General features: G+C 50.4%; 2 long non-coding RNA genes across 2 annotated transcripts in view; both read left to right on the forward strand.

Moving 5' to 3' along the window:
- Positions 1-275: 275 nt before the first annotated feature.
- LOC113219718 lies at positions 276-2,167 on the forward strand. Its single transcript, XR_003306685.1, has 3 exons — positions 276-362; positions 976-1,205; positions 2,037-2,167. It is a non-coding gene; the product is annotated as an uncharacterized LOC113219718 (long non-coding RNA).
- Positions 2,168-2,844: 677 nt separating this feature from the next.
- Positions 2,845-8,396, forward strand: part of LOC113219719 — a 64,578-nt gene continuing 59,026 nt past the window's right edge. Inside the window, exon 1 of the long non-coding RNA XR_003306686.1 lies at positions 2,845-2,920. This is a non-coding gene — a long non-coding RNA (uncharacterized LOC113219719). The remainder of the gene's footprint in view (positions 2,921-8,396) is intronic.

An 8,396-nucleotide genomic window follows, 5' to 3' on the forward strand; every position in this document is an offset into this window, starting at 1 on the left:
ATGGGAAACTGGGAGTTTTTTTCACACCATCAGGCCGCAGGCTAGGTCTGCAGTGCGACTCAGGCTCCAGCGGGGACCCGCCCACTCGGAAGCGGGAGGAGGAAGAGGCTCCAGAGGCGAGCCAAGGAGGCTGGGAAGAGGAGCTGCGTCGCGGGAAAGAGGATGAGGGAGCTCCCGCCGACGCTCCACCTGCAGCCCCGCCCCTGACCCCGCCCACTTCCCAGCCCCTCCCTTCCAGGCGCATCCTCCAGGTGGCGCCGTGGAGCAGCGCCGGGGCTCTGACGACTCTCTGAGGGAGCCTTGTCCGTCAGGCTCAGTGCGTTTTGGTTCAGGCGCCCGTTAGTGGCGGAAGAGGCCACGCGGTGAGTTGGCTTGAGGCAGAGGCAGGCGGAAACCGAGGCTGAGAGGCCGGCTGTCGCCGCCACCCTTCAGCAACCCCAGTGCAGCCGGTCATCCTATCAGCCGATCAGTCAGTAGGGTCCCCAGCCCGACTCACACCGCTCCTCCATCAGTCCCTCAGTCAGCCCCTGCGTTTCCTTTCTCTTGCCTTTCTTTTTTCTCTTTTTTCTTGTCTTTTCTTTCTTTCTCTCTTTCTTTCTTTTCCTTCCTTCTCTCTGTCCCTCACTTTCTTTTTTTTTTTTTTGAGACGGAGTCTGGCTCTGCCGCCCGGGCTGTGGAGTGCAGTGGCCGGATCTCAGCTCACTGCAAGCTCCGCCTCCCGGGTTTCCGCCATTCTCCTGCCTCAGCCTCCCGAGTAGCTGGGACTACAGGCGCCCGCCACCTCGCCTGGCTAGTTTTTTTGTATTTTTAGTAGAGACGGGGTTTCACCGTGTTAGCCAGAATGGTCTCGATTTCCTGACCTCGTGATCCGCCCGTCTCGGCCTCCCAAAGTGCTGGGATTACAGGCTTGAGCCACCGCGCCCGGCCTGTCCCTAACTTTCTTTCTCTTTCTTTCCTTTTTTCTTTTTTTGAAAGGAGTCTCCTCCCTGTGTCACCCAGGCTGGAATGCAGTGATGTCATCTCGGTTCACTCAGCTTCCACATCCTGGGCTCAAGTGATCCTCCCGCCTCGGCCTCCCAGAGGTCTGGGATCACAGGCGGAGCCACCACATCGGTCCAGCCGTTGCGGTTCGTGCCAGGTGGTCGGTCGGCTGGCCATCACGGTGCCCTTGTCACCTGTGTCTCCAAGCCCTACACACCATGAAGGTGAGCAGAGTCCATGGAGGATGGTGAGGGGAGGGAATATGTGGAGCCTAGGCCTTGCTTTTTCCGTTTGTTTTTTTGTTTGTTTGGGTTTTTTTTTTTTTGGAGTCTTGCTCTGTTGCCCAGGTTGGAGTGCAGTGGTGCCATCTCAGCTCACTGCAGCCTCTCCCTTCCAGGTCTAAACAATTCTCCTGCCTCAGCCCCCTGAGTAGCTGGGATTACAGGCACTCACCACCATGCCTGGCTAATTTTTGTATTTTTAGTAGAGGCAAGGTTTCACTATATTGTTCAGGCTGGTCTTGAACTCCTGGCCTCAAGAGTCTGCCCACCTCAGCCTCCCAAAGTGCTAGGATTACAGGTGTGAGCCACCGTGCCTGGCCATTTTTTTGCTTTTGGTCAGAGTTACTTGTCAAAGGGCCTTAGTTTTTTTCCCCTCAGGATCTCCCAGGCCCTTAGGGGGCAGAAGGGACAATGATGCTGACCCGCTCCTGAGGTGGCGCTCGGCTGGCACAGCTGTCCCTGGAGCAGAAGAGTGGCAGTGGAGGGGCCAGAGCCCTGGCTCTCAGTGGCTGTACTGAGAGTTACTCCACATTGAGCCCTTCCCCGCCTGACCCTGATTGGCTGTGGGCTGGGCCTGATCCTTCCGGTACCTGGAGCAGCTATAGGCTGGGCCTGATCCACTGACCGCCTTCTATGTCAGAGCTGGCAGCATGGGGGCCCAGACCCAGGTCCTTCCAGGAGGTGCCAGGGCAGTGGGACCCGGCCCTGAGCTGGAGAGAGCATTCCTGGTCTGGTCATGGCAGTGCTTCCACCTCACTGTGTGTGCTTGTGCAGGTCACTTCACCCAGGCCTCGGTGTCGCCATGGACAGCTTTCAGAAAGAGGAAACAGCCTGGATGTGGTGGCTCACACCCATAGCCTCAGCACTTTGTGAGGCCAAGGTGGGAAGATCACTTGAGGTCAGGGGTTCAAGACCAGCCTGGGCAATGTAGTAAGTAACGCCATCTAAAAAAAATTAGCTGGACATGGGAGGCCGAGGTGGGAAGATGGGGCTTGAGCCCAGAAAGTTGAGGCGGCAGTGATCCTCGACTGCACTGCAGTGGTGCATTCGATTGCACTACTGCACTCCAGGCTGGCTGACAGCGAGGAGACCCCTCTCAAACAAACAAACACAATCCCCCCAAACCAAAACCTGCCACCTACTTCCCTGCCCTGCCCGGTACTGTGGGTTTGGAAATATAACCATGGAGGTGAAAGCCCAGGTGTGAGGAAGTTATAACCTGACCTCTCATGGGCTTCCTGATGCAGGGGAGGAAGAATGGAAGAAAGAAATGAGAAAAGGCAGAGGTGGCCTGAACTCCTGGGCTCTAGGGGACACTGTGTCTGTTACCCCCACCCACAGGAGCCTGGGGTTCTGGCCTTGGCTGTATGACCCTGGGCCTGTCCCTGCTCCTCTCTGGGCAGTGAAGAGCTTGGGTTCCATGATCTCTAAGGCTTGAGACTTGAGTGGAAGGGTTTCTAACAGAAATCCTGGGGCCATGATGTTCGGAGTGCAAGAGCTAAGCCATCTGGTACAATAACCACTAACCATATGTTGCTGTTGCGCACTTGACATGTGGCTTCTATAATTTCAGGTGTGCCCAAGGATGTTGTAGAACTCTCTAGCCACAGTGTGGGGATGGGAGCTCCCGCCGACAGACTCTGTTGCTTTCTGGCTTGGTAAGTGGGAACGCTGAAGTCCTGGCTGTGAGCTCCACCCACTGGGGTTGGGATAGGTACTGGGGAGGCTGGGAGCTGGGTCAGAAACCCTCCCTCAGCCCAACCTGGGTGGACTCCTGGGACCCTTGTTGGGAGGAGGGATCTGATGACCCTGGGGGAGGGAGGGAGGGAAATTGGCAAGACTCAGATATATACTCTGGGGACAACGATCCTCTCTTTCTGCCCCAGTCTTGCTCCTTTCTTTGAAGCTGGGGTGGTCAGCTCACATCATGCCCAGGCAGCCTCAGTGTTCCAGTAAGGTGGGAGCTACAGCTCCTGGAAATCAGAGGTGACCAGGGTGAGGCAGATTTTTTGTGGGGACCTGGTGGGATACTCCTCCGGGACTGTTCTCCTGGGCAGGCCTGGGAGGTCCCAGGAAGAGTTGGTTATTCATTCACAGCCAGTGTTTATTGGACATCCACCACCTGCCAGGCTTTGTGCTAGGCAATGAGTGACAGGAGTGAACTGTACAGACATTGACCCTGTTTATGGAGTGCAGGGTCTAGAAGTGGTAATAAGGGCAGTGGGAGAAGACAAAAAAGAAAGTAAACGAATTGGTTAAAGTCAAAATTGTGAGGCCGGGTGCAGCGGCTCACGCCTGTAATCCCAGCACTTTGGGAGGCTGAGGCGGGCGGATCACCTGAGGTTGGGAGTTCGAGACCAGCCTGACCAACATGGAGAAACCCCATCTCTACTAAAAATACAAAATTAGCTGAGTGTCGTGGCACATGCCTCTAATCCCAGTTACTCAGGAGGCTGAGGCAAGGGAATCGCTTGAACCCGGAAGGCGGAGGTTGTGGTGAGCCGAGATTGTACCACTGCACTCCAGTCTGGGCAACAAAAGCGAAACTCTGTCTCAAAATAAATAAATAAATAAATAAAATTGTGGTATGTGCTATGAGGGTAGCAAGGAGGGTGCTAAGATAGAGAACAAAGCAGGCCATTCTTGGAGGACTCTCTGAGCAGGTGACACTTAGCCTAAGACCTGAAAGAGGAGGAGCCAGCCATGGAATGGAGAGAGTGTTCCAGACAGAGGGAATAGCATTCATCCACTCACACACTCATGCATGTGTTACTCTGTGCTAGATGCTGTTCTATTTGCTCCAAAAACAGCGATGAACAATACAAGAGAAATGCTTTCTGTCATGGAGCTTATTATGTTGTACTGGAAGAAGACAGAAGGCAAATAACCAGTTAGACAAATAATATCAGGAAGTGATGAATGCTCTGGAGAACATAAAAAGATGATGGGCTAGTAAATGACTAAGGATGAAGGGACTATTGCAGATAAGGTGGAGAGGGAAGGCCACTCAAGAGACCCGAATGATGAGAAGGAGCCAGGTATGGAAGGATCTGGAGGAAGATCACTCTGGAGAGAGGGTCCAGGAAGTGGAAATGAGTTTAGCAGATTTGAGGCATATGGCCAATGCGAGAGTGATGGGCAGTGAGGTGCAGGGAGCAAGTTGTGGAGGGTGTGGCAAAGCTAGGCCAGGAGTTTGGATTTTAGTAGAAGGCATCGGGAAGCTGGTAGAGGGATGTGGGTAGGGGAGTGGTCCAGTCCCTCCGGCTGCTCTGAGTGGGTGTGGAGTGAGAAGGTGGGAAGGTAGGAGTTAAACTAGTTAGAAATCATTGAGGCCAGGCACGGTGACTCACGCCTGTAATCCCAGCACTTTGGGAGGCCGAGGCAGGCAGACCATGAGGTCAAGAGATCGATACCATCTTGGCCAACATGGTGAAACTCCGTGTCTACTAAAAATACAAAAATTATGCGAGCGTGGACAGAATTGACAGGACTTTATGACCATTTGGATGAAGGAAAAGTGCGACTCCTTGGATTTGACTTCTAGCAACTGGGTGGACTGTGATGCCACTGACTGAGTTGGAGTGGGTTGTGGGAGATACATTTTGGGGAGGAAAATACAAATGCAGTTTTAATGAACTTACAGAGATTTCTATAAGACAGGAAAGTGGAGATGACAAGCAGGAAGCTGGGTCTCCGAGCTTGGAGCACAGGGAACAGGACTGGCCTAGGGATAAATTTGGTTCGGGGCACGGGCAGCTCTGGTTAGGCCCGCAGAGACAGTACTGTTCAAGGGACAAGCACCACAGAGACAGTACTGTTCAAGGGACAAGCACTAAGTTGTCTGGTACAGACACTAGGCTCTCCAGCACAGTAGCCATGAACCACATGTGGCTGTTGGGCACTGGACATGTGTCTTGTCTGATTTCAGGTGTGCTGGAAGTATAAAGGACATGCTAGATTTTGAAGAGTTAGCATGGAAGAAAGAATGTAGAATATCTCATTAATAATTTTTATACTGGGCCAGGCATGGTGGCTCACGACTGTAATCCCAGCACTTTGGGAGGCTGAGGCGGGTGGATCACGAGGCCAGGAGATCAAGACCATCCTGGCCAATGTGGTGAAACCCCGTCTCTACTAAAAAATACAAAAAAATTAGCTGGGCTTGGTGGTGTGTGCCTGTGGTCCCAGCTACTAGGGAGGCTGAGGCAGGAAAGTCACTTGAATCCGGGAAGTGGAGGTTGCAGTGAGCCAAGATTGCATCACTGCACTCCAGCCTGGGGACAGGAGAGACTCCGTCTCAAAAAAAATTTTTTTTTTAATACTGATCATATATTAAACTGCTAATAGTTTGTGTATACTGGGCTACATAGAATACATTAGTATTCATATTATTTTGTAGAGATGTGGCCTTACTATGTTGCCTAGGCTGGTTTCAAGCTCTTGAAACCAGCAAGGAGATCCTCCTGCCTTGGTCTCCCAAAGTACTGGGATTACAGGTGTAGGTCACTGTGCCTGGTCATAAAATAAATGTATTATTAAAATTAATTTCACTGTTTTATTTTTCCCTTTTAAAATGTGGCTACTAGAAAATGTAAATCACATTTTTTTTTGTTTGTTTTTGTTTTCTGAGACAGGGTCTTACTCTGTTGCTCAGGCTGGGGTGCAGTGGCATGATCTCAGTTCACTGCAACCTCTGCCTCCTGGGTGCAAGCAATTCCCCTGCCTCAGCCTCCTGAGTAGCTGGGACAGGTGTGTGTCACCACACCCAGAAAATTTTTGTATTTTTAGTAGAGAAGGGGTTTCCCCATGTTGATCAGGCTGGTCTCAAACTCCTGACCTCAAGCGATCCACCTGTTTTTGCCACCCAAAATGCTGAGATGTATTTCTTTTCTTTCTCTTTTTTTTTTTTTTGAGACGGAGTTTTGCTCTTGTTGCCTAGACTGGAGTGCAATGGCGTGATCTCGGCTCACCACAACCTCCGCCTCCTGAGTTCAAGTGGTTCTCCTGCCTCAGCTTCCCGAGTAGCTGGGATCACAGGTGCATGCCACCATGCCCAGCTAATTTTGTGTGTTTTTTTTTAGTAGAGATGGTGTTTCTCCAGTTGCTCAGGCTGGTCTCGATCTCTGACTTTGGTGATCTGCCCGCCTCGGCCTCTTAAAGTGCTGGGATTACAGGCATGAGTCACTGAGCCCACCCTTTGGGATGTATTTCCAATGTTCCATAGGGTAGGGCTGGTGGTGTGTCGTAGGGTGTGGCAGATGAGGGCACCAGGGGGCAGCAGTGGCTAGGAGAAAGAGAGGCATTTCCGATGAAGACAACCTAAAGGGAAACCCAGAGCAGGGGTTGGCCTGGCGCTCTCTGGCTCCCTTCCTGACACCTTGTTGGAGCACAACCGTGGCACACCGCCTCAGACTTCCCAACCCCGTGGCTGTCTCAGTTGGAGTTGAGGAACAGGTAGGAGGGGTCCCCATGAGGTGGTAGCATGAACCACTCAAGAAGCTGCTGGTACTTCAGCCTCTGACCTCATTCTCTTCCTTTAACTCCAGCTGACATCACTGTGCTAGGGGAACATTTCCACCCCTTGGGCTGAGCAGGGTATGCAACCAGCAGCTGGGTAGTCAAGGCGACCAAGGCAATAAAGCTCACAGAGGTTCATTTATATGAAATAAATGTGGCTGTAACTGGTTTTCATCCATTATAATTCTAAACATCATGTTCAAATTGCCTGTAGTGTTTTTAGTTGGCAGGAAAACTGACATTAGGGGAAAAAGAGCAGTGGGATGATTGGGGGCGAGATTGAATTCACTTCAGTGGGTTTGGTGTGACTTTTGTGAGTGTCACAGTGTGCCAGACTTTCGTGAGTGTCGCAGTGTATCTTTTGTGAGTGTCACAGTGTGCCAGACTTTTGTAAGTGTTGCAGTGTGACTTTTGTGACTGTCCCAGTGTGCCAACAACCAGTTGGGTTGTTCACTGTGTAGTCCTCAAGGAATATATGTCTCAGCGGTTTAATACAGGGAGAAATGTGTAGAGGGATAAATAGAGACCCGTGAGAGCTCAGAGGAAGTGCAATTAATGCTTGTGCCTGGGTGTGTGAAACTCTGAACTCAGAGAAGGTATCAGGTAGCATCAGAGCAGAGAGTCAGGATTTAGCCATGCAGTGGAGGGGTGGAGAGTGGGTTCTGCAGGCACCGGGACAGCAGGAAAGGACATGACTCAAAGAAGGACAGGGAGATTTGTTTGGCCATGTGGAGCAGGGTCCTAGGAAAACAAAGATGGCGCCAGATCTTGAGAGGTCTTGGTTTCCAGGTTAAGGAAATTGGATGACTGTTTTATTTTATTTTACTTTATTTTATTTTATTTTCTCTCTTTGAATAATTCAGAGAAAGAGAATGGACTTTGGATTTGTAGGTACTTAAGAGCTTTTGAGGAGGGCCTGAGCTGGACAACACTGTGCTTAGAAAGAAGAAACCATACAGTGCTTCAGTTTTTGTGGAAATAAAATAAAATATGAAATAAAGAAGAAAGCATTTGCCTTTTTGTTACTCAGAGGGTAGGGTAGGAGAGGAAAAGGAGCTTGTGTGTTGAAAACAGGGAGGTAAAGAGCCCCTTTGGGATTAGTCAGTTGGCAAATAAGGCAGAGTGGTGGAGCAGTTGGGAGTATTTGTTTTGGGAATGGGAAGACCTGGATTTGATCACGAATCCTATAATTTTTTTTTTTTTTGGTAATAGCTTTCTTGAGATGTAAATCACATGCCATACAATTCACCCTTTAAAGTGTACAATTCGATATTTAGTAGGTTTATAATTACACAACCATTACCAAAATAATTTTCCTTTTTAAAAATAGAAATTCAACTCACATACCATAAAACTCACCATTTTAAAGTGTACAATTCAGTGGTTTTTGGTATATTGATAAGGTGGCACAATCATTACCCACTGTCTAATTCCATACTATTTTCTTTTTCTTTTCTTTCTTTTTTTTTTTTTTTTTTGAGACGGAGTCTTGCTCTGTCGCCGGGGCTGGAGTGCAGTGGCCAGATCTCAGCTCACTGCAAGCTCCGCCTCCCGGGTTCACGCCATTCTCCTGCCTCAGCCTCCCTGTAGTCCCAGCTACTCGGGAGGCTGAGGCAG

Source organism: Piliocolobus tephrosceles, chromosome 19, assembly GCF_002776525.5.
Source record: "Piliocolobus tephrosceles isolate RC106 chromosome 19, ASM277652v3, whole genome shotgun sequence".
Taxonomy (NCBI): domain Eukaryota; kingdom Metazoa; phylum Chordata; class Mammalia; order Primates; family Cercopithecidae; genus Piliocolobus; species Piliocolobus tephrosceles.